Here is a 26618-nt window from a genome sequence, read left to right as displayed (position 1 = left end):
GGTGAACAGGGAGTACAGGAGGGGACTAAGCACACACCCCTCAGGGGCCCCCATGTTGATGGTCAGTGTGACAGATGTGATGTTGTCTACCCTCTCCACCTGGTTGGAGAGGGTAGACAACAGTGTTGATGGTCAGGATGTCCAAGATCCAGTTTCAGAGAGAGGTGTTCAGTCCCAGGGTCCTGAGTTTAGGGATGAGCTTGGAGGGCACTACGGTGTTGAATGCTGAGCTATAGGTATTTCTCTTGTCCAGGTGGGAGTGGGCAGTGTTGAGTGCAATAGAGATGGCATCATCTGTGGATCTGTTGAGGCAGTATGCGAATTAGAGTGGGTCCAGGGTATCTGGGATGATTCTATTGATGTGAGCCATGACCAGCCTTTCAAAGCATTTCATGGCTACAGATGTGTGTGCTACGAGGCGATAGTCATTTAGACAGGTTACCTTGGCATTCTTGGGCACAGGGACTATGGTGGTCTGCTTGAAACACGTAGGTATTAAAGACTGGGTAAGGGAGAGGTTGAAAATGTCAGTGAAGACACTTGCCAGCTGGTCAGCGCATGCTCTGAGTACGCGTCCTGGTAATCCGTCTGGCCCTGCGGCCTTGTGAATGTTAACCTGTTTAAAGGTCTTACTCACTCACATTGGCTGCGAAGAGCGAGCTTGCACAGTTGCCCAGAACAGCTGATGCTCTCATGCATGGTTCAGTGTTGCTTGCCTCAATGTGAGCATAAAAGGAATGTAGCTTGTCTGGTAGGCTCATGTCACCGGGCAGCTCACGGCTGGATTTCCCTTTTTAATCCGCGATAGTTTGCAAGCCCTGCCACATCTGACGAGCATCAGAGCTGGCATAGTAGGATTCGATCTTAGTCCTGTATTGACATTTTGACTGTTTGATGGTTTGTCAGAGTTCATAGCGGGATTTCTTATAAATGTCCGGATGAGTGTCCCACTTCTTGAAAGTGGCAGCTATAGCCTTTTGCTCAGAGCGAATGTTGCCTGTAATCCATGGCTTCTGGTTGGGATATGTACGTACAGTCACTGTGGGGACGACCTCGTCGATGCACTTACAGTATTAATGAAGCTGGTGGCTGATGGGGTAAACTCCTCAATGTTATCAGTGAATCTCGGAACATATTATAGTCTGTGCTAGCGAAACAGTCTTGTAGTTTAGCATCCGCTGAGCGCCACTGTAACACTGACTGGATCCCTAGAGCTGGTGCTAATCTGAGCATTGAGGAACAGCTGAATCTGACCGTCCCCCGGGACCAGGATGGAGTCTTCAGTAGGTGCCTGATGTTTGACTGGGATATTGACACCATCAGGGAACATGGACTCAATCAGATCACTGAGTGCCAGAGTGGATGGGTATATGACAAAACACTGTATGAGGCCACCATAGTCACCGATTTTGATCTGGTATGTGGGAAAGCTAATTTAGTCTGAGTCGGACAAACTGTGCTCTTGGCTGGTATTCATTTTGGTTCACTCTTGTTTGGGCCCACTGCTGAATCATATGGTCATAGACGAACAACTCAGATAACTGTGGTGCTCATGCAAATTTTTATTTTGATGAAAGGCCTGTCTCAGAACCTGTATGTGTACCAGGTATCCCAATTTCTACTAGCGGCTGCACTAGGAGGATATTGAATCAACAGCACTGTATTAGCCACTGAATGGATTGGAGTGACCAGACGATCTTTCGCCTCCTGTCTAAACCACATGTTTGCTGGTGTTGGACAATGTGTCCTGGCTAGTTTGATGTACCTCATACGTGACTGGAAAATGGCTCAATATGTGATGGTGGCACCACAGACACTGTTTACCATTTATATATGGTTAATTCCTGAATCAGCAAGGTGGTTACTTGGTCGGGGGGAAACCAAAGACTCTAATGAGCTGATAGTCAGAGTTGCAGCAGTCAACAAATTCACAGTTCCAGATACTCTACTGGAGGTAACCGAGGTGAGGAAAATACATAAGGGAGGCATCAAAGTCCTATTTGCTTCACCTGTGCTAAGAAAATAGTTCCTAATTTTATCTTTTAGATGGTTTGCATTAAACCTTGGCTACTTCTGTAAATGTTGGGAAATTTGGCTTGGACATCTTTCTGGTACAGCTGATGTTTGGACTCACAGAAATACCAGCTCATTTACTCTATATTTGGTGTCTATTTACCACCACAAATCAATGCTGGCACTAAGACTGCACTCAACGAGCTGTATAGGGCCATAAGCAAACAAGAAAATGCTCATCCAGAGGTGGCATTCCTAGTGGCCGGTTATTTTAATGCAGTAAAACTGAAATCTGTTTTAACTAATTTCTACCAGCATGTCACCTGTGCAACTAGAGGCAAAAAAAAAACTCTAGATCACTTTTACTCCACACACAGAGACACATACAAAGCTCTCCCTTGCCCTCCATTTGGCAAATCTGACCATAACTCTATCCTCCCGATTCCTCCTGAATACCAGTGAAGCGCTCAATACGGAAGTGGTCCGATGAAGTGGATGCTAAGCTACAGGAAGCTTTTGCTAGCACAGACTGGAATATGTTCCCGGGATTCATCTGATGGCATTGAGGAGTTTACCACATCAGTCACCGGCTTCATTAATTAAAAACATGTTTTAAGTGAGAATAGGCATTGGTCTGAAGTCGAAAAAGAAAGGAAATTCACATGAACACCACAATGCCTATTCCACCCATGCTCTACCAAGGTTTTCCAGCACACAGCTTTGACCTACTACAGTAGCTATGTTGGTATTGTACTTCAACCTATATGCAGGCAGGTTGCTTGAGATTCAAACCTTCTCAAACAGCCTAATTCATACCCTTTCCACAATAATGTAATTTGTATCACATACAAGGTAAAGTATTGGATTCTTCACACACCACAGTAAGACAGTATCCCATTACCCTACATTTTAATGTTTATTTTTTATTAAATGAAAGTAAGCTTTGCTTTTATACTTACAAGACCATCAGGCTTGATTGAGCTGTTTTGTCTTGTGGTAATGTGGTGCATGCCTGTATTTCCTTAAACCTTTATTTTAGCAATACATGTAAAACAATTCTTTTTTGGTCAGTAGGTGCCCAACATAACAACAGGTGGTGGTGTGTTAAGACACAGTAGCTCAGATTGATAGAGCCTGTCTGCATCCCTGATTTCTGTAACTGTTAGCTTACCTGTGTAATATTGAATTAAGCTCAGAACCACTTGAGTTTCAAACATGGTCTTGTTTTATCAATTGCTGTGCTGATCAATGGACTGTTCATTACCTCTGTCAAAATAAGTGTAGCTTAAAGTAATGTTTGTACTTGTATTTCTTTTTGCAATAAAGATCACTGTAAAGTTTATTATCCCTCTGAAGAGTATGAATTAGGCTGTTTGAGAAGGTTTGAATCCTAAGCAACTTGCCTACACATAGTTTGAAGTACAATACCAACATAGCTACTGTAGTAGGTCATAGCTGTGTGTTGGAAAACCTTGGTAGAGCATGGGTGGAACAAGCATTGTGGTGCTCATGTCACGATCGTGTGAAGGAGCAGACCAACGCGCAGCGTGTTGAGTGAACATCGTAGACTTTATTAAGTACAAGCACGAAGAAACAATATACCACGATCATGAAGTTCCACGGTGAACTCACCGTAACGGAAACAAAAACCCACAACCCCACAGGAAAACATACAGGAATAAATATGGCTCCCAATCAGAGATAACGAGCCGAACAGCTGACACTCGTTACCTCCGATTGGGAGTCATTGAACAAACCTAGAAAACAACAACCTAGACACCCAACATAGAACACAAACACATAGACTGCACACACCCTGGATAAACAATAATGAGTCCCAACACCAGGGTGTGACAGTACCCCCCCCTAAAGGCGCGCACTCCGGGCGCACCAGCATACCGTCTAGGGGAGGGTCTGGGTGGGCGTCTGTCCAGGTGGCGGCTCTGGCCCAGGTCGTGGTCCCCACCCCACCATAGTCATTACCCACTTAATTTGCCTCCTACACATTACCACCCCCCAACTACACCCCACTGGGTTAAGGGGCGGCACCGGACTAAGGGGCAGCACCGGACTAAGGACCAGCACCGGGTTAAGGGGCAGCACCGGGTTAAGGGGCAGCACCGGGCTAAGGGGCAGCACCGGGCTAAGGACCAGCACCGGGATAAGGAACAGTACCTGACTAAGTGGCAGCACCGGACTGAGGGGCAGCTCCGGACTGAATGGCGGATCCTGCTGCTCATGGCTGGCTGACGGATCTGGCTGCTCATGGCAGGCGGAAGGCTCTGGCTGATCCCGTCTGGCGGAAGGCTCTGGCTGATCCGGTCTGACGGAAGGCTCTGGCTGCTCCTGTCTGGCGGAAGGCTCTGGCTTATCCTGTCTGGCGGAAGGCTCTGGCTGATCCTGTCTGGCGGAAGGCTCTGGCTGATCCTGTCTGGCGGAGAGCTCTAGCGGCTCCGATCTGGCGGACGGCTCTGAAGGCTCATGGCAGACGGGCGGCTGTGTAGGCTCTGTACAGACGGGTAGTTCAGACGGCGTTGGGCAGACGGACAGTTCAGACGGCGTTGGGCCGACAGGCAGTTCAGGCGCCGTTGGGCAGACGGGCAGTTCAGACCCCGTTGGGCAGACGGACAGTTCAGGCCCCGTTGGACAGACGGCAGACTCTGGCCGTCTGAGGCGCACCGTAGGCCTGTTGCGTGGTGCCGGAACTGGAGGTACCGGGCTGAGGACACGCATCTCAGGGCTAGTGCGGGGAGTCGGAACAGGGCATGCTGGACCCTGGGGACTCCCATAACGCCTAGTGCGGGGAGCCGGAACAGGGCATGCTGGACCCTGGGGACTCACCTCACGCCTAGTGCGGAGAGCAGGAACAGGCCGGGCTGGGCTGGCGACGCGCACCGTATCCCTGGTGCGAGTGGCCGGAACAGGCCGGGCCGGGCTGGCGAAGCGCACCGTATCCCTGGTGCGTGGAGTAGGAACAGGCCGGGCTGGGCTGGCGAAGCGCACCGTATCCCTGGTGCGTGGAGTAGGAACAGGCCGGGCTGGGCTGGCGAAGCGCACCGTATCCCTGGTGCGTGGAGTAGGAACAGGCCGGGCTGGGCTGGCGAAGCGCACCGTATCCCTGGTGCGTGGAGTAGGAACAGGCAGGGCTGAGCTGGCGACGCACACCGTATCCCTGGTGCGAGTGGCCGGAACAGGCCGGGCCGGGCTGGCGAAGCGCACCGTATCCCAGGTGCGTGGAGTAGGAACAGGCCGGTCCATACCGGGAACACACACCACTGGCCTCAACCGAGGATCAGGAACGGGCCGGACCGAACTGGTTACACACCCCAGTACCTCACGCCGTGCCTCAACACCTTCCCTCTCTGCTTTACCCAGTAGCCCCCTTGACCTGGTAGCCCACTGAATCCTACCCTTCTCTGCCTCCGTCAGCCCCCTTAACCTGGCCGCCTTCTGACTCTCCCTTGTGGCAGCCTCCTGCTGCTCCGTCGCCCAAGCCATGTGCCCCCCCCCAAAAATTTCTTGGGGTTGCCTCTCGTCCTTACGACGTTGAACCTGCTGCCGCCGATGCTCCTCTCTTGCCAGGGCCTTGATCTTCCCCCAAGGTCCCTTGCCTCCGAGCATGTCCTCCCAGGACCACACTGTGCCCACCTGGGCCATCGCCAGCCTCTCCATCTCTTTGCCCGGCGCCTCCTCCCATGTCCAGTCACCTTGCTCCTGGACACGCTGCTTGGTCTTTCTTTGGTGGGTTTTTCTGTCACGATCGTGTGAAGGAGCAGACCAACGCGCAGCGTGTTGAGTGAACATCGTAGACTTTATTAAGTACAAGCACGAAGAAACAATATACCACGATCATGAAGTTCCACGGTGAACTCACCGTAACGGAAACAAAAACCCACAACCCCACAGGAAAACATACAGGAATAAATATGGCTCCCAATCAGAGATAACGAGCCGAACAGCTGACACTCGTTACCTCCGATTGGGAGTCATTGAACAAACCTAGAAAACAACAACCTAGACACCCAACATAGAACACAAACACATAGACTGCACACACCCTGGATAAACAATAATGAGTCCCAACACCAGGGTGTGACAGCTCATGTGAATTTCCTTTCTTTTTCTGCTTCAGACCAATGCCTATTCTCACTTAAAACATTGTATTTTGTTTTTAATTTCCATGTTTTTTACACCGGAAGGTGATTATGCAACATTATTATACAACATTATAATAATACAGCATAACACAGCAATACAAGTAAAAGTAAACAATAAAGAAAAATGGAAACATAAAAAATGTAGTTGTTAGTATTCATTTAATATTAACAGCTGATTTTCCAGAGGAAAGGGAAAAAACAGAAACCCACTAAGCCAATGTGGAGTAAACTGGAAACATTTTCCCTGATCTCTCTTAAGACAATTGAGCAAGCGCCTGGAAAATACCCAAATAATCAACATGTACCCATTAACTGTTTACACGTTTACTGAAGAAAGGCCTAGTGCTACATTACCTGTAAGCAAAATATAACATTTACAACCAAATGTACATTCATCAGATATAGTCAACTTGGCAAATACAATTCACGGATGGCCACAATTGTTCTTGAGAAGCTACAGGTTTATGCAGGCTTTTTTGTTCAAGCCCAGTTCTACCACACCTGATTCTACTATTCATGGTCTCGATGAGTAGTAGAATCAGGTGCGGTAGCACTGGGCTTAAACAGAAAAGCCTGCATAAAGCTGTGGATCGTCAAAAGCAAACACTGCAACAAATGACAAACTGCTGAGAAACACCTGTAAAATACAGTCATTAGACAAGTACAAAACTCTTAAGAAAAATGATAAACATACAGTATTTACAAATCTGAAATTGGATAGCTGCTCTAAATCCTTGAAAACAAAACTTCAGCTACAAATGTCCCAAGTAATGCTGTACACAGCTGTCCAACTCCAGAAAAATAGTACAATTGTCCTCATTTATGAATGGCAGTATAAATATGGAAACAGGTGGGAGTACTCACAGATTTGGAACAGAACACACATCTTAAGTATTGATCGTGGCTAAGTACCATGTGTACTGTGTGCATTTGAATTGGCATAAGTAATTTGTTCCACATGGGCCAGCTTGCATTTCTCTGTGACAGGCACATGGCCACAATCCGCCACTCTGCCATAAAGCACCGAGTCCCCGGTCAGTGCCATAGGGATGGCTTGCATCTCACGGATGAGGGCAACGACCTCATTCTTCCTTGAGAGTCTGAGAGCTCGTCTCTCCTCTGTCCTAGAAAGACGCATGCAGTAGTACACACACACTCACTGCCACTTCACAACCCCAAAGGCTCTTTTAAGCGCCACCTAATAAATTCAAATAAGCACTGTGTGTCAGAACTATACACTAAAGAGAATGGTCAAAATGTATCCTCCAAGAGGCAAACCCAAGACCTTCAGTTCCAAAGGCGTTGACACTAACTGTTACGCTACGAACCTTATTTTAAACATGTCAACTTGACACTATTTAAATGGACAGTCTGGTGATGACAGGAAGTTTTTGTTCCAAAATGATTTTGTTCATTCACTCAGTAGTGATTGCATGTTTATTTATCTTGCTTGATTAAAAATAAACCATCTAAAAAAGTTGATTTGTTGAAAACAGACTCATTGAATCACGTAGTTAACCAAGTTAGCAAGCATTTTGTTTTCTTTTGACTGCATGCTGCTGCAACCTTATCTCTTAGCATTTCGTATTATTGTGTATGTAAATCTGAGATACTTCATTTAGTATAATATGTTATGTTTGGTATGGTATATATTAATTTGTGGATGTCCATCATTCATTTCGCATGATATGTTAAGAATTACAATTTGAATGATATGTTGCGAATGGCAATTTGTATGGTATGTTACGAATTTCAATTCATTCAATATGTTACAAATACCAAAACGTATGATATGTTACGAATTACAATTTGTTGTGGCTAACATTAGCTAGGTGGCTAACGTTAGCTAGGCTAGGGGTTAGAGTTAGGAGTTACGTTCAAGAATTTGGTTAGGGGATTTACATACACTTAGGTTGGAGTCATTAAAACTTGTTTTACAACCACTCCACAAATGTCTTGTTAACAAACTATAGTTTTGGCAAGTCGGTTAGGACATCTACTTTGTGCATGACACAAGTAATTTTTCCAACAATTGTTTACAGACAGATTATTTCACTTATAATTCACTGTATCACAATTCCAGTGGATAAGAAGTTTACATACACTAAGTTGACAGTGCCTTTAAAAAGCTTGGAAAATTCCAGAAAATGATGTCATGGCTTTAGAAGCTTCTGAGAGGCTAATTGATATAATTTGAGTCAATTGAAGGTGTACCTGTGGATGTATTTCAAGGCCTACCTTCAAACTCAGTGCCTCTTTGCTTGACATCATGGGAAAATCAAAAGAAATCAGCCAAGACCTCAGAATCTTTTTTGGGGACCTCCACAAGTCTGTTTCATCCTTGGGAGCAATTTCCAAACGCCGGAAGGTACCACGTTCATCTGTACAAACAATAGTACGCAAGTATAAACACCATGGGACCACGCAGCCGTCATACCGCTCAGGAAGGAGACACATTCTGTCTCCTAGAGATGAACGTACTTTGGTGCGAAAAGTGCAATTCAATCCCAGAACAACAGCAAAGGACCTTGTGAAGATGCTGGAGGAAACAGGTACAAAAGTATCTATATCCACAGTAAAACGAGTCCTACATATCGACATAACCTGAAAGTCCGCTCAGCAAGGAAGAAGCCACTGCTCCAAAACCGCTATAAAAAAGCTAGACTACGGTTTGCAACTGCACATGGGGACAAAGATCATACTTTTTTTGTGAAATGTCCTCTGGTCTGATGAAACAAAAATATAACTGTTTGCCCATAATGACCATTGTTATGTTTGGAGGAAGAAGGGGGTCTTGCAAGCCGAAGAACACCATCCCAACCGTGAAGCACAGGGGTGGCAGCATCATGCTGTGGGGGTGCTTTGCTGCAGGAGGGACTGGTGCACTTCACAAAATAGATGGCATCATGAGGAAGGAACATGTTGTGGATATATTGAAGCAACATCTCAAGACATCTGTCATGAAGTTAAAGCTTAGTCACAAATTGGTCTTCCAAATGGACAATGACCCCAAGCATACTTCCAAAGTTGTGGCAAAATGGCTTAAGGACAACAAAATCAAGGTATTGGAGTGGCCATCTCAAAGCCATGACCTCAATCCTATAGAAAATGTGTGGGCAGAACTGAAAAAGCGTGTGCGAGCAAGGAGGCCTACAAACCTGACTCAGTTACACCAGCTCTGTCAGGAGGAATGGTCCCAAAATTCACCCAACTTGTTGTGGGAAGGTTGTGGAAGGCTACCCAAAACATTTGACCCAAGTTAAACAATTTAAAGGCAATGCTACCAAATACTAATTGAGTGTATGTAAACTTCTGACCCACTGGGAATGTGATGAAAGAAATAAAAGCTGAAAGAAATCATTCTCTCTACTATTATTCTGACATTTCACATTCTTAAAATAAAGTGTTGATCCTAACTGACCTAAGACAGGGATTTTTTACTAGGATTAAATGTCAGGAATTGTGAAAAACTGAGTTTAAATGTATTTGGCTAAGGTGTATGTAAACTTCCGACTTCAGCTGTATATTGTGGTGCATGAACTGGCCATACACAATGGATAACGTTACCTCGCTAGCTAACGTTAACTGGCTATCATAGCAGCCAAGGACGTTCGCCAGCTTATTTGTGCATATTTGTTTGTGATCCAATTACACGCAAGTGTCTAGCTAGCTAGCTTTTCTCGTTTGTTGGTTAGCTACCTAGCCAATGTTAGCTCTCATCTGACTGGTATAACTTTAAATTAGCTAGCTACCTAGCTAATCAAAACAAAACCACATTCATTGGCTAGTCTTTATTTGCCTGTTAGCTAGCTAGCTTTCAGCTGACTGGTGTTAGCTAGCAACATATTCTAGCTGCTGGACTTTGTACAAGCAAGCTAACATTAGCTAGGCAACATTAGCTAGCTAGCTACCTAGCTGATCAAAATATCTGTTTGCATTTATAGATTAACCTCAGCTTGAATACCACAATATAGCTAACTACAGTGCATTCGGAAAGTATTCAGACCCCTTGACTTTTTCCATATTTTGTTATGTTACAGCCTTATTCTAAAATGGATGAAAACCATTTACCCCCTAATAAATCTACACACAATACCCCATAATTACGAAGCAAAAACAGGTTTTTAGAAATTTTTACAAATGTATACAAAAAACCCCCAGAAATACCTTATTTACATAAGTATTTAGACCCTTAGGTATGAGACTCGAAATTAAGCTCAGATGCATCCTGTTTCCATTGATCATCATTCTATAACTTGATTGGAGTCCACTTGTGGTAAATTCAATTGATTGGACATGATTTGGAAAGGCACACACCTTTTTATATAAGGTCCCACAATTGACAGTGCATGTCAAGAGCTAAAACCAAGCCATGAGGTCGAAGGAATTGTCCGTAAAGCTCTGAGACATGATTGTGTCGAGGCACAGATCTGGGGAAGGGTACCAAAGAATGTCTGCAGCATTGAAGGTCCCCAAGAACACAGTGGCCTCCATCATTCTTAAATGGAAGAAGTTTGGAACCACCAAGACTCTTCCAAGAGCTGGCCGCCTGGCCAAACTGAGCAATCGGGGGAGAAGGGCTTTGGTCAGGGAGGTGATCAAGAACCCAATGGTCACTCTGACAGAGCTCCAGAGTGCCTCTGTGGGGATGGGAGAACTTTCCAAAAGGACAACCATCTCTGCAGCACTCCACCAATCAGGCCTTTATTGTAGAGTGGCCAGATGGAAACCACTCCTCAGTAAAAGGCATGACAGCCCGCTTGGAGTTTGCCAAAAGGCACCTAAAGGACTCTCAGACCATGAGAAACAAGATTCTCTGGTCTGATGAAATCAAGATTGAACTCTTTGGACTGATTGAAGATTGAACGTCTGGAGGAAACCTGGCACCATTCCTACGGTGAAGCACGGTGGTGGCAGCATCATGCTGTGAGGATGTTTTTCAGCGGCAGGGACTGGGAGACTAGTCATGATCGAGGGAAAGATTGTAGCGTCATACCCAAGAAGACTCGAGGCTGTAATCGCTGAGTAAATGGTCTGAATACTTATGTAAATGTGATATTTTAGTTGTTTTTTTTTATACATTTGAAAAATGTCTAAAAACCTGTTTTTGTTTGTCATTATGGGGTATTGTGTGTAGATTGATGAGGGAAAAACATTGTTTTAATCAATTTTAGAATAAAGCTGTAACGTAACAAAATGTGGAAAAACTTTCTGAATGCACTGTATTAGTAGCCTAGGTTTGTACGCATACACTTCTTATGACTGGCAGCATGGTGCAAGCAGCTGTGTTGTTGCCTAGCAACCGACCAGGTGTTATAGAACCCTGAGTTTGTCAGAAATGCTACAAAAAGGTAGCACATCGTTATTTGTTTATGGACGGAAATGTTCACGTGAGAGCAATAAATTATGAATTCAATAAAAACTGTTACAATCCTGCATTTTTTAAAGTCCAATGATCACTTTATGGACGCTATAGTCTCGTTTTAATCCCTGGATCCACTGCAATTCGCATACTTCCCAAACCGATCCAGGAAGCAATCTCTATTGCACTCCACACTGCCATTTCCCACCTGGACAAAAGGAAAACCTACGTGAGAATGCTGTTAATAGACTACAGCTCAGCATTCAACGCTATAGTGACCTCCAATCTCATCACTAAGCTAAGGTCCATGGGAATGAACACCTCCCTCTGTAACTGGATCCTGTACTTCCTGAAGGGCCGCCACTAGGTGGTGAGTGTAGGCAACAACACATTCGCCACACTGACCCTCAACACGGGGGCCCCTCAGGGTTGCGTGCTTAGTCCCCTCCTGTACTCCCAGTTCACCCACGACTGCGTGGGCTCCAAAACCATCATCAAGTTTGATGATGACGCCATGGTGGTGGGCCTGATCACTGACGACGATGAGACAGCCTATAGGGAGGAGGTCATAGACCTGGCAGTGTGGTGCCAGGACAACAACCTCTCCCTCAGCTGCAAGTTCCTCTGTGTCCACATTGCTAAGGACCTATCCTGGTCCAAACACACCAACACATTTGTGAAGAGGACACGACAATGCCTCTTCCCCCTCAAAAGGCTGAAAAGATTTGACATGGGCCTTCAGATCCTCAAAAAGTTCTACAGCTGTACCATTGAGAGCATCTTGACTGGCTGCTTCACTACTGGGCGCCGAGTGGCACAGTGGTCTAAGGCACTGCATCGCAGTGCTAGCTGTGCCACTAGAGATCCTGGTTCGAATCCAGGCTCTGTCGTAGCTGGCCGCGACCGGGAGACCCATGGGGCGGCGCACAATTGGTCCAGGGTAGGGGAGGGAATGGCCGGCAGGGATGTAGCTCAGTTGGTAGAGCATGGTGTTTGCAACGCCAGGGTTGTGGGTTCGATTCCCACGGGGGGCCAGTATGAAAAAAATATATATAATGTATGCACTCACTAACTGTAAGTCGCTCTGGATAAGAGCGTCTGCTAAATGACTAAAATGGAAATGTACTAGGTATGGCAACTGCTCGGCATCCGACCGGTAGTGCGTATGGCCCAGTGCTCCCTGTAATCCAGGACTCCCTGCCATCCAGAGGGTAGTGCGTACTGCCAAACTCCCTGCCACTCAGGACCTCTATACCATGCAGTGTCAGAGGAAGGCCCTAAAAATTGTCAAGGACTCCCAAGTCATAGACTGTTCTCTAGGCTACTGCACGGCAAGCAGTACCAGAGTGCTAAGTCTGGGACCAAAAGGCTTCTGAACATCTTCTACCCCCAAACCATAAGATAACTATTTAGCTAACAAAATAGCTTCCCGGACTATCAGCATTGATCCTTTTTGCCTCTCTGCACACACATTGAACTCTACAAACACACTCACATATACTTAATCTGACACACCAACACATACACACACACGCACACACACTCACACATAACACGTACACACAGGCACACATTCGCCACATACACTTTCACTCATCACATACAGTGCCTTGCAAAAGTATTCATCCTCCTTGGCATTTTTCCTATTTTGTTGCATTACAACCTGTAATTTAAATGGATGTTTATTTGGATTTCATGTAATGGACATACACAAAATAGTCCAAATTGGTGAAGTGAAATTAAAAACATAAATAAAGGAAAAGGGGTGCGTGCATATGTATTCACCCCCTTTGCTATGAAGCCCCTAAATAAGATCTGGTGCAACCAATTACCTTAAGAAGTCACATAATTAGTTAAATAAGGTCCACCTGTGTGCAATCTAAGTGTCACATGATCTCAGTATATCTACACCTGTTCTGAAAGGCCCCAGAGTCTGCAACACCACTAAGCAAGGGGCACCACCATGAAGACCAAGGAGCTCTCCAAACAGGTCAGGGACAAAGTTGTGGAGAAGTACAGATCAGGGTTGGGTTATAAATAAATATCCAAAACTTTGTACATCCCACGGAGCACCAATAAATCCATTATTAAAAAATTGAAAGAATATGGCACAAACCTGTCAAGAGAGGGCCGCCCACCAAAACTCACAGACCAGGCAAGGAGGGCATTAATCAGAGAGGCAACAAAGAGACCAAAGATAACCCTGAAGGAGCTGCAAAGCTCCACAGCGGAGATTGGAGTATCTGTCCATAGGACCACTTTAAGCCGTACACTCCACAGAGCTGGGCTTTACGGAAGAGTGGCCAGAAAAAAGCCATTGCTTACAGAAAAAAATAAGCAAACACATTTGGTGTTTGCCAAAAGCCATGTGGGCGACTCCCCAAACATATGGAAGAAGGTACTCTGGTCAGATGAGACTAAAATTGAGCTTTTTGGCCATCAAGGAAAATGCTATGTCTGGCGCAAACCCAACACCTCTCATCACCCTGAGAACACCATCCCCACAGTGAAGCATGGTGGTGGCAGCATCATGCTGTGGGGATGTTTTTCATCGGCAGGGACTGGGTAACTGGTCAGAATTGAAGGAATGATGGATGGCGCTAAATACAGGGAAATCCTTGAGGGAAACCTGTTTCAGTCTTCCAGAGATTTGAGACAGAGGTTCAACTTCCAGCAGGACAATGACCCTAAGCATACTGCTAAAGCAACAGTCAAGTGGTTTAAGGGGAAACATTTAAATGTCTTGGAATGGCCTATTCAAAGCCCAGACCTCAGTCCAATTGAGAATCTGTGGTATGACCTAAAGATTGCTGTACACCAGCGGAACCCATCCAACTTGAAGGAGCTGGAGTAGTTTCACAAAATAAAATATATTGCATCTTCAAAGTGGTAGGCATGTTGTGTAAATGAAATTATATAAACCCCCCAAAAATCAATTTTAATTCCAGGTTGTAAGGCAACAAAATAGGGAAAATGCCAAGGGGGTTGAATACTTTTGCAAGCCACTGTACGCTGCTGCTACTGTCTATCATCTATCCTGTTGCCTAGTCACTTTACCCCTACCTATATCATACCCCTATATTGGTACCCCATGTACACTGAGTATACAAAACATTAAGAACACTTGCTCTTTCCATGACATAGACTGACCAAGAAATTCCAGGTGAAAGCTATGATCCCTTATCGATGAGACCGGTTAAAGAAGGATTTTTAAGCCTTGAGACAGTTGAGACATGGATTGTGTATGTGTGCCATTCAGAGGGTGAATGGGCAAAAAAAAATTTTTTTAAGTGCCTTTGTAGTAGGTGCCAGGCGCACCACTTTGTCTCAAGAACTGCAACGCTGCTGGGTTTTTCAAGCTGAACAGTTTCCTGTGTTTATCAAGAATGGTCCACCACCCAAAGCACATCCAGCCAGCTTGACACAACTTTGGGAAGCATTGGAGTCAACATGGGCCAGTATCCCTGTGGAACGCTTTCGACACCTTGTCCAGTCCATGCCCCGACTAATTATTAGGAAGGTGTTCCTAATATTTGGTATACTCAGTGTATATAGCCAAACTATCATTGCTCATTGTGTATTTATATATTTGTTACTATTTTTTTCTATTATTATTATAATAAATTGTTTTATTGTATTCTGCATTTTTGGGAAGACCACTTTAAGTAATATTTCTTGGAAGTCTTTGGGAGAAAAATATCCCTGATATCCACCCTTGTGACAGTTGGGTTTGTATGTCTGCCCACCCTCGCTGTCCCACAAGACAGTGCCCTGGCTATTACTGCTGTCGTTACCACCGGAAGGTTCTTCATGAACTGGACTGGTTTGGTTTTGCGTGGTCTACATTCAGGAGCTGTTTCCCACTTTGGTCAGGCAAACAGCCACTGGCTTGGGGTCCATAGTGTTTTGGATTCCAGGGCTGTTGTCACCAATGCACAATCTATTGGCCATGTACCACTGGTCCGTCCCTACTATTGTGTTCAGTAGCCTTTCATTGGTTGGTGGGGCTCTGGTCTTCCTGCAGAACTACCTGACTCCACAGATGAGGCCGAAGAGAAGTGGAATGTGACCATCATGAAGAATGCCAGCAATCTGAATCTGAAAGTGGATGATAGTAACAGTTCAAAATCAACCAAACTGTAGATAATGAGCATGGAGGTTTCACCGTGGGACATTCCGGTTTAATCTTATATAACAAATAATCTCCTGTGGGCAGACTACATAAACGGTACCGTAGATCTGTCATGATTTTGTATTTTATTTTGGTATTATATTAGGATCCCAATTAGCTGTTGCGAAGGCAGCAGCTACTCTTCCTGGGGTCCACACAAAACATGAAACATGACATAATACAGAACATTAATAGACAACAACAGCTCAAGGACAGAACTACATCAATTTAAAAAAGGCACACGTAGCCTACATATCAATACATACACACAAACTATCTAGGTCAAATAGGGAGAGGCATTGTGCCGTGAGATGTTGCTTTATCTGTTTTTTGAAACCAGGTTTGCTGTTAATTTGAGCAATATGAGATGGAGTTCCATGCAATAATGGCTCTATATAATACTGTATGCTTTCTTGAATTTGTTCTGGATTTGAGGACTGTGAAAAGACCCCTGGTGGCGTGTCTGGTGGAGTAAGTGTGTGTGTGTGTCAGAGCTGTGTGTAAGTTGACTATGCAAACAATTTGGGATTTTCAACACATTTCTTATGAAAAGAAGAAGTGATGCAGTCAGTCTCTCCTCAACTCTTGGCCAAGAGAGACTGGCATGTATAGTATTTATATTAGCCCTCTGATTACAATGAAGAGCAAGGCATGCCGCTCTGTTCTGGACCAGCTGCAGCGTAACTAGGTATTTCCTTGCAGCACTCGACCACACGACTGAACAATAATCAAGATAAAACAAAACTGGAGCCTGCAGGACTTGCTTTTTGGAGTGTGCTGTCAAAAAAACAGAGCATCTCTTTATTACGGACAGACCTCTCCCCATCTTTACAACCATTGAATCTATATGTTCTGACCATGATAGTTTACAATCTAAAAACACCAAGTAATTTAGTCTCCTCAACTTGTTCAACAGCCACACCATTCATTGTCAGATTCTGCGGAGGTCTAGAACTTAGGGAATGATTTGTACCAAATACAGTGCTCTTAGTTTTAGATGTTCACAACCAGTCTATTAGTGGCCACCCATTCTAAAACAGAATGCAACTCTTTGTTAAGGGTTTCAGTGACTTCGTTAGCTGTGGTTGCTGATGCATACAGTGCATTCGGAAATTATTCAGACCCCTTGACTTTTTCCACATTTTGTTACGTTACAGCCTTATACTAAAATTGATGAAATTGTTTTTTCCTTCATCAATCTACACACAATACCCCATAATGACAAAGCAAAAACAGGTTTTTATACATTTTTGCAAATGTGCTAAAAACAAAAAACGGAAATATCACATTTATATAAGTATTCAGACCCTTTACTCAGTATTTTGTTGAAACACCTTTGGCAGCGATTACAGCCTCGAGTCTTCTTGGGTATGATACTACAAGCTTGGCACACCTGTATTTGGGGAGTTTCTCCCTTTCTTCTCTGCAGATCCTCTCAAGGTCTGTCAGGTTGGATGGGGAGCGTCGCTGCACAGCTATTTTCAGGTCTCTCCGGAGATGTTTGTTTGGGTTCAAGTCCGGGCTCTAGCTGGGCCACTCAAGGACATTCAGAGACTTGTCCCGAAGCCACTCCTGCATTGTCTTGGCTGTGTGCTTAGGGTCGTTGTCCTGTTGGAAGGTGAACCTTCGCCCCAGTATGAGGTCCTGAGTGCTCTGGAGCAGGTTTTCATCAAGTATCTCTCTGTACTTTGCTCTGTTCATCTTTCCCTCAATCCTGACTAGTCTCACAGTCCCTGCTGCTGAAAAACATCCCCACAGCATGATGCTGCCACCTCCATTCTTCACCGTAGGGATGGTGCCAGGTTTCCTCCAGACGTGACTCTTGGCATTCAGGCCAAAGAGTTCAATCTTGGTTTCATCAGACCAGAGAATCTTGTTTCTCATGGTCTGAGAGTCCTTTATGTGCCTTTTGGCAGGCAAACTCCAAGCGGGCTGTCATGTGCCTTTTACTGAGAAATGGCTTCCGTCTGGCCACTCTACCATAAAGGCCTGATTGGTGGAGTGCTGCAGAGATGGTTGTCCTTCTGGAAGGTTCTCCCATCTCTACAGAGGAACTCTGGAGCTCTGTCAGAGTGACTATCAGGTTCTTGGTCACCTCCCTGTCCAAGGCCCTTCTCCCCCGATTGCTCAGTTTGGCCGGGCAGCCAGCTCTAGGAAGAGTCTTGGTGGTTCCAAACTTCTTCCATTTAAGAATGATGGAGGCCACTGTGTTCTTTGGGACCTTCAATACTGCAGAAAGGTTTTGGTACCCTTCCCCAGATCTGTACCCCAACACAATCCTGTCTCGGCGCTCTACGACAATTCCTTCGACCTCATGGCTTGGTTTCTGCTCTGACATGCTCTGTCAACTGTGGGACCTTATATAGACAGGTGTGTGCCTTTCCAAATCATGTCCAATCAATTGATTTTACCACAGGTTGACTCCAATCAAGTTGTAGAAACATCTCAAGAATGATCAATGGAAACAGGATGCACCTGAGCTCAATTTCAAGTCTCATAGCATGAATACATAAGTCTGAATACTTAAATAAGGTATTTCTGTTTTTTATTTTTAATACATTTGCAAAAATTTCTAAAAAACTGTTTTCGCTTTGTCATTATGGTGTATTGTGTGTAGATTGACGAGGGAAAAAATATATTTAATCCATTTTAGAATAAGGCTGTAACGTAACAAAAAGTAAAGGGGTCTGAAGACTTTACGAATGCGCTGTATATGGTTGAATCATCAGCATACATGGACACACATTTTGTTTAATGCCAGTGGCAGGTCATTGGTAAATATAGAAAAGGGTAGAGGGCCCTGCGGTACACCACACTTTACATGTTTGACATTAGTGAAGCTTCCATTAAAGAAAACCCTCTGAGTTCTATTGGATAGATAGCTCTGAATCCACGATATGGCAGAGGTTGAAAAACCATAACACATAAGTTCTCTCAACAACAGGTTATGCTCAATAATATCAAAGGCTGCACTGAAATCTAACAGTACAGCTCCGACAATCTTCTTATTATGAATTTCTTTGAACCAATCATAAGTCATTTGTGTCAGTGCAGTATATGTTGAGTGCCCTTCTCTATAAGCATACTAAAAGTATGTTGTTAATTTGTTTACAGAGAAATAGCATTGTATTTGGTCAAACACAATTTTTTCCAACAGTTTGCTAAGAGCTGGCAACAAGCGGATAGGTCTGTTGTTAGAACCAGTAAAAGCCAATTTACCACTCTTGGTTAGTGGAATTACTTTGGCTTCCCTCCAGGCCTGAGGAAAAATACTTTCCTCTAGGCTCAGATTAAAGATATAACAGATAGGAGTGGCTATAGAGTCAGCTACCATCCTCAGTAGCTATCCATCTAAGTTGTCAATGCCACGATGTTTGTCATTATTGATCAATAATAATTTTTCCACCTCTCCCACACTGACTTCAAACTTGCAATGCTTTTCTGTCATTATTTGTTTTTTATGCATGAGTGCGATGGCTCACTTTTCGTTGTTGGCATTTCCTGCCAAAAAAAGTAATCATTAAAATAATTGGCAACATCAAATGGTTTTGTGATGAATAAGCCATCTGATTCAATGAAAGATAGAGCTGAATTTGTCTTTCTGGCCATAATTTCATTTAAAGTACTCCAAAACATTTTTTCCCATCATTCTTTATATCATTGATATTGGCTTCATAATACAGTTTTCTTCTTTTTGTTGAGTTCAGTCATATAATTTCTCAATTTGCAGTAAACCAGCCAGTCAGATGTGCAGCCAGACTTATTAACCACTCCTTTTGCCCCATCTCGTTCAACCATACAGTTTTTCAGTTCCTCGTCAATCCATGGAGCCTTAACAGTTCTAAAAGTTCATTTCTTAACAGGTGCATGTTCATCAATAATTGGAAGAAAACATTTAATAAATTCATAAAGTGCAGCGTCTGGATGCTCCAAATATTTTTAACATCATCCACACAAGAGTCACAGCAAAATCTTTTGTATGATCTCTTATAAACTATTTTAGGCACAGCTTTTGGAACTTTGGCTTTCCTGGATATAGCCACTATATTGTGACCACTGCATCCAATGGGTACGGATACAGCTTTAGAACAAAGTTCTACAGTATTAGTAAAAATGTGATCGATACATGTGGATGATCTTGTTCCTGTAGTGTTTGTAAACACCCTGGTAGGTTGATTAATATTTAAAAAAAACAGATTACAGGCACTGGTTACAGTGAGAAGCTTCCTCTTGAGTGGGCAGCTTGATGAAAACCAGTCAATATTCAGGTCCCCAAGAAAGTAGACCTCTCTGTTTACATCATATACACTATCAAGCATTTCACACATATTATTTAGATACAGACTGTTAGCATTTGGTGGCCTATAGCAACACCCCAAAAGAAAAGCCTTCAGATGTGCCAAGTGAACCTGCAACCACAACACTTCAATAACATTTACATTACATTTACGTCATATAGCAGACGCTCTTATCCGGAGCGACTTACAAATTGGTGCATTCACCCTATAGCCAGTGGGATAACCACTTTACAATTATTATTTTTTAGGGGGGGGGGGGGGGGATTACTTTATCCTATCCCAGGTATTCCTTAAAGATGTGGGGTTTCAAATGTCTCCGGAAGGTGGTGAGTGACTCCGCTGTCCTGGCGTCGTGAGGGAGCTTGTTCCACCATTGGGGTGCCAGAGCAGCGAACAGTTTTGACTGGGCTGAGCGGGAACTATGCTTCCGCAGAGGAAGGGGAGCCAGCAGGCCAGAGGTGGATGAACGCAATGCCCTCGTTTGGGTGTAGGGACTGATCAGAGCCTGAAGGTACGGAGGTGCCATTCCCCTCACAGCTCCATAGGCAAGCACCATGGTCTTGTAACAGATGCGAGCTTCAACTGGAAGCCAGTGGAGTGTGCGGAGGAGCGGGGTGACGTGAGAGAAATTGGGAAGGTTGAACACCAGACGAGCTGCGGCATTCTGGATGAGTTGTAGGGGTTTAATGGCACAGGCAGGGACCCCAGCCAACAGCAAGTTGCAGTAATCCAGACGGGAGATGAAAAGTGCCTGGATTAGGACCTGTGCCGCTTCCTGTGTAAGGCAGGGTCGTACTCTCCGAATGTTGTAGAGCATGAACCTGCAGGATCGGGTCACCGCCTTGATGTTAGCGGAGAACGACAGGGTGTTGTCCAGGGTCACGCCAAGGCTCTTCGCACTCTGGGAGGAGGACACAACGGAGTTGTCAACCGTGATGGCGAGATCATGGAACGGGCAGTCCTTCCCCGGGAGGAAGAGCAGCTCCGTCTTGCCAAGGTTCAGCTTGAGGTGGTGACATAAGATCTTCTCTAAGCATTACAGGGATATGGCTCTGAATATATACAGCAACACCTCCCCCATAAGCATTTCTGTCTCTTCTATAGATGTTATATCTTTGTATTGCTACTGCTGTATCATCAAATTAATTATCTAAGTGAGTCTCAGAAATGGCTAATATATGAATGCTATCTGATGTTAGCAAGTTATTGATTTCCTTAACCTTATTTCTAAGGCTACATATATTAATATGGGCTATTTTCAGCCTTTCCTGGGTAGCTGATCAGAGATAGACATAATATGGAAAAGAGCAAACAAAGCAAGAAGAAAAACAATATACATTCAGCAGTCGATTAATCAGTTGGTGTGTGTAAGTGTGTGTGTGTGCTGTGGGGTTGAAGCTACGAACCCATAGGCTTGTCTCTCTCATCCCTTCCAGGCTTCTGGGAGGGAGGGTGGACAATGTGCCTGTCATAGTGGATGTAAGCAATGTCCCCATGCACTCTGGCAGCTTTCATGGCTGGGATAAGTTCTTTCCTCTTCATCTTCAGTTTCTCCGTGATCATTTCCCTCACTTTGTCCTCAGACTCCGTCCACGTCTCATGTGGAGATTCTGCAATTCCATCCACTACCATGTTCCGCCTTGATTGTCCCTCTAAATAATCTGATTTCTCTGTCATTATTATCATGGATTCACATACAGAACTGATGCCCTCTTTCAATGACTTACAGATTGCTGTCATCTTGCCGTTCTCCTGTTTCAACTCATTGAGCTGACCCTGGGTGAACTGCAAACTATTCTTCAGGTCCTGGACCTCTTTGGTCAGGTCGTCCATTCTTTTATTAGTTGACTTCACCAGTATTTGGACAAAACACTTGAAGCTATTTTATTGTTGCTGTAACAACTGCTTGTAGAACAATTTTTGTTCGTTTAAGATCCTTCACCTGTGATAGAGAAACAGCACTGTTCTCAATGGTACTCCTGCCGGCTTTGGTCTTTGTCATGGTAGCAACGTAGGTTACATTGTTACTCCGCAGTTCCAGACAGGGCAGGTTGCAGGAAAGATTGAAAACAAAAACAAACAGCAGGGATCCAGAGAGCCACAAGCCCGGGACAATCTGTGGTCCCAGCCACAATGGCTAACCGCATCACGGGCTACGTTCAAGCCCTCAAGAAAACTTTAGGTTACGACTGTAACCCCGGTTCTCTGATAGTATGAGTGAGGTATTTCACTTATGGGATACTCCCCCAGCATATTCGTCAGAAGCCTTTATTACACTACGCCAGCCATGATTGGCTGGACGTCGAGACGTGTGAGTCTGGGAAGGATGTCCCTCCTACCCTATATATTTTTGAGTCATTCAAAAGTAAGCCACACCTCTTCCTCGCTTATTCAGGGAGGGTGGTCTTGTGAAATACCTCACTGATACTATCAGAGAACCGGGGTTACAGTCGTAACCTAAAGTTCTCTTTCAAGTATTCGTTTCGGTATTTCACTTATGGGATATACTGACTCCCGTATTGCCAGACAAGCTTATCCTGATGACCGACTGCCCTGTGCGATATATATCACACAAATGGGCTTTGCCCTTCAGAAGATCCTACACCTAAAACAGTATGCACCAGTGACATCAAGCATATAAAACTTTGCAAATGTATGAGGTGAAGCCCAACTCGCTGCTGAGCAAATATCTTGGATAGATATGCCCTTAAATAAAGCCCAGGACGTAGCCATTCCTCTAGTGGAATGAGCCCGTAGGCCAGCAGGAGACTGAAGACCCTTACTTGTGTAGGCCAAAGCAATAGCCCCCACTATCCAGTGGGATAGGCGTTGTTTAGTGAGCGCTTTACCTGTGTGAGGTTTCGCCCAGGAAACAAACAACAAACAACTGATTACATTTCCTAAATCCCTTAGTTCTGTCCATGTAGATGCGCAGAGCGCATACTGGACACAACATATGCAACCGTTGATGTTCCGGAGAGGAAAACAGTGGGGGATAAAAAGCTAATAGCTCCAGAGGAAGACACATCAAAGATGGGTTAACAATCTTAGGGATTAAGGTGGGGTTAGGCCGCAACGATACCCTATTGTTACCAGGTGCAAATTGTGCACATGATGAGTGCACCGAGAGTGCGTGAATGTCACTTACACGCTTGGCGGAGGCCAATGCTAGTAATAGCGCGGTCTTAAATGAAAGCATCTTCAGCTCCACCTGATCCAGGGGCTCAAAAGGCTGTTGGCATAGAGCATCCAAAACAATAGATAAATCCCATGACGGGGCAAGTTGTTTGGACACCGGATGCAAGCGACGTGCACCCTTCATAAAACGGGCGACAAGGGGGTGTTGCCTTACTTTCGTGCTCCCAAAAGACACATGACAAGCCGAAATAGCTGCTAGATATGCCTTAATAGTAGAAAAAGCCTTTCCTTTTTCCAATAATTACTGTAGAAATGACAGGATTACCAGGACAGAGCACTGGAATGCCACTGCCTGTGATTCAGTGCACCATTCCTCAAACACTCGCCATTTACAATTATAAAGGGACCTGGTGGATGAGGCTCTAGCACTTTTGAGGAAGCCTGGCAGTATTCAAGTTGAACCATTCACGGGCCAGGCCCAGAATGCCAACCATTCCGGGTGAGGATGGAAAATCTCTGGCACAGTAGGTCCCGACGCAAGGGGAGGGGCCACGGATGGCCGCATAGCAGTTGAGTTATCTCCGCTAGCCAGTGTTTCCCTGGCCAATGTGGCGCTATTAGTATGAGAGATAGACCCTTCTCCCACACCCTGGCTAGAGTGTGGGAAATCAGGGCCAGTGGGGGGAATGCATACAGGAGGACGCTTGGCCACTCGTGCGCCAATGCGTCCACGCCCATCGATGCCCTCCGATCTCTCAGGGAAAAGAACAGTTGACACTAAGTGTTTTCCATCGATGCATAAAGATCCACTACTGGAATACCAAAGTGCATCCAAACCTGATTGGCTACTTCCGGGTGAAGCTTCCACTCTCTGTATAGAGGGTTCCCCCTGGAAAGTAAATCTGCCCCAAGATTCAGTACTCCCGGTACATGAGTAGCTCTCAGAGACTGGAGATGCACACTGCTCCACATAATCAGTCTGTGTGCTAGTGTGTGTAAGTGAGGGGATCTCAGTCCCCTTTGTCTGTTTATGTAAGCCACAACAGTGGTATTGTCTGTTCTGACTAGAACATGACGACTCTCCAGAAATGAGAGGAACGACTTTCATGCTAGGAACACTGCAAGGAATTCCAGGCAGTTTATGTGAGTAGAACGGAGATGGGGTCCCCACACCCCATTGACTGCTCTGCCCTCGTGGGTCGCACCCCAATCTGAGAGAGATGCGTCCGTCGTGACAACTGTTCTGGATAAAACAGTGCCCATCTGGGCACCCTGTGACAGAAACGTCTGGTGCCTCCAGGGGCGCAGCACTAGCATGCAGTCTATGGAGATCTGTACACGGTGATGTTTGTGACGTATTGGGCTCAGACCCAGAGAAGAGACCCAGCGTTGAAACCCTCTCATATTCAAACGTCCTAATGGGATGACTACTAAAGCTGATGCCATCAACCCTAGTAGGTTCAGGCATGTTTTGAAAGAGACCAGGTTCTCTCTGCGAAACAGTGCTAGGCAATCTTGGAATGTTCTTATACGTTCCACCGGAAGGCGAGCTTTGAAAGATACCGAATCCAGGATTAAACCTAGGAAAGAGATTGTCTGCGTGGGAATCTCTTTACTGTGTTTATTCTGAAACCTAGAAATGTCAGGGGTTCCAATTATAGCTGACTGTGTTCTAAGACCTCATCTCGATTGTACGCACAGCAGCCAATCGTCTATGTACATCATCAGCCGAATGCCCCTCTCTCTGAGTGGGGCTAAGGCTGCCTCGGCACACGTAGTAAAAACACGAGGTGACAGAGAGAGGCCGAAAGGGAGCACCAGAAATTCGTAGATTACGCCTTGAAAAGCAAATCTGAGAAATTTCCTGTGAGGGTGGTATATTGAGATGTGAAAGTAAGCGTCCTTCAGGTCGACTGATACGAACCAATCGCCTGGGCGCACAGAATGTAGCAGAGCAGTGTGTCAACATTCTGAACGTGTACTTTCTCATGTGCCTGTTTAGAGAACGTAGATCTAAGATCGGGTGTATGCCGCCCCCCTTTTTTGGAACCAGGAAATATCTTGAGTAAAAACCGCAGTGGCTTTGCTCGGGAGGAACAATTCTTATTGCCCTTTTACCTATTAGCAATGTGATTTCCTCCTGGAGTACATGCGCTGATTCCCCCTGAGCCTGAGTGTATATGATTCCCATGAATCGAGGCGGGGTGACAGCGAATTGTAGTCTGTATCCCCTGTCTATCATGCCCTGTACCCAGTTTGACACTGCGCATGCCCGCCAGTTCTCTCTCCGCTCCGAGAGAGGGCTGACCAAGCTTTCCCCCATAGACGGTCGGGGGGAGGGTGTATGACAGTTCGTGACACAGTGCGCATGTCCGGCTTCGTAGCGGGAGAGCGCGTATGTGGCCTGTCACCACAGAAGGAGTGGTAGCTCTACTGACTGCGCCCTTGTCCTGTAGCTTGGTTGCACTAGTGTTAACATTTTTAATGTGAACTGACATTGGGGAGTGTTTGTGAGACAAGAGGGGGGCCTTATAGGGGCATCCATCTGAACATTGTCTCTTCTCCTCTTTGGGCTGTACTCTGTGACCACCAACTTGGGCCCGGTACACCGGAAAGGACACTGAGGTGCCTGGGAACTTGCACCCTGGAACAGGCTCAGGATTGGAGGAGGGGATAGAACAGTGCTTGGGGGAGACTGTTCTCGCCTCTCTGGTGATGGGGACATCGCTAGGCCATTCACTTCTTCCTCCTTACCCCCTGGGTGGGGTTAGGGGCAGGCTGGCCCCTTGGTGCCATGGGTGGGAAGGGGGCTTTTTAGACATGGGGCACTTAGGGTTCGAGGTTCTCTGCTGCCCTGGGTTCGCAGCCTGGAGAGCTGGGCGCCTGGGGATCTTAAAGGGGGGTCGACCCGCTGCAGCCTGGGCAAAGGTGTGGCGAGGCACAAGGGAGGCACTGGGCTGTGTCTTATCCCTCCCTCTTTTTCTCCTCGCACCGTTTCTGCATCATCTCAACATTGGGACCGAAAAGGCCTTTAGGGTCTACTGGAGCATCCAGGATCTTCAGCTTCTCACTATCAGACACCGTGGATAGGTTGAGCCATCGAGCCCTCTCCTGGGATATCATGAGCCCCATCGCTCTCCCTGACGCCTGGACAGTGGCTTTGAGCAGACGCAGGTTGAGGTCTGTGGCAATACAGATCTCATCCCATAGTCCCAGCTCTGGTGTGACCGCTAGCTCCTCCTGTAGCTCAGCTTGGTATGCCGAGAGCATGGAGGCGGTGCTGAGAGCACTCACCACTGTGGCGACCGACCTGTAGACCTTCTCTGTCGCAGAGGACTGGAAGTGCTCGTACTTGGTTGGTAAGGTGGGGCCAGTTGAGGTCATGGAGGACTTCTGCTGGGGTGTAGATGGGAAGCCACCAGAGGTTCGACGGGGGGCATGTGGGCAAGCTCAATCCCCATCATGTCAACACAGTCCAA

General features: G+C 45.6%; 1 protein-coding gene and 1 pseudogene across 2 annotated transcripts in view; one reads left to right on the top strand and one right to left on the bottom strand.

The window, feature by feature from the left end:
- Positions 1-26618, bottom strand: part of LOC311108119 (brain-enriched guanylate kinase-associated protein) — a gene marked incomplete at both ends in the record, with an annotated part of 48656 nt that overhangs the window by 8258 nt on the left and 13780 nt on the right. The window lies entirely within an intron of this gene.
- LOC311108066 (solute carrier family 22 member 14-like) lies at positions 53-25150 on the top strand (annotated as a pseudogene). The gene is made up of 4 exons: positions 53-112; positions 1142-1801; positions 11993-12052; positions 25142-25150. The product of its transcript is annotated as a solute carrier family 22 member 14-like (transcript).

This window comes from Coregonus lavaretus (assembly GCF_964263955.1).
Source record: "Coregonus lavaretus genome assembly, chromosome: 33".
In the NCBI taxonomy this organism is placed as follows: Eukaryota; Metazoa; Chordata; class Actinopteri; order Salmoniformes; family Salmonidae; genus Coregonus; species Coregonus lavaretus.
The sequence above is the reverse complement of the archived record's forward strand: the minus strand, read 5'-3'. Positions and strand labels throughout refer to the sequence as shown.